The sequence below is a fragment of the Lupinus angustifolius genome, chromosome LG09, assembly GCF_001865875.1.
Source record: "Lupinus angustifolius cultivar Tanjil chromosome LG09, LupAngTanjil_v1.0, whole genome shotgun sequence".
Taxonomy (NCBI): Eukaryota; Viridiplantae; Streptophyta; class Magnoliopsida; order Fabales; family Fabaceae; genus Lupinus; species Lupinus angustifolius.
Genome location: NC_032017.1, coordinates 13497787 through 13498065, shown reverse-complemented (window position 1 = coordinate 13498065; position 279 = coordinate 13497787).

Below are 279 nucleotides of genomic sequence, written 5' to 3'. Positions count from 1 at the left end.
TTTTCTTGCATTATAAATGATAATTGAGGGGATAAAAATCAATTGAACAAAATTAGTTGACCAAAATAGCCAGTGAAGAAGGGAAACTACTGTAATAGTATATTAGCATAAGCATAATTGACTTGGCACTCTTGCTTCTAGGATTTAAGTTCTTAGTTTTCCCAACCACTTCCAGTAGTAGCATACCAAAACTATAGACATACGATTTAAACCTTGCATAATCATCCATATCTGAATGATTAGCTTTAGCATTCCTCAACTTATTAACTAACAATGGCT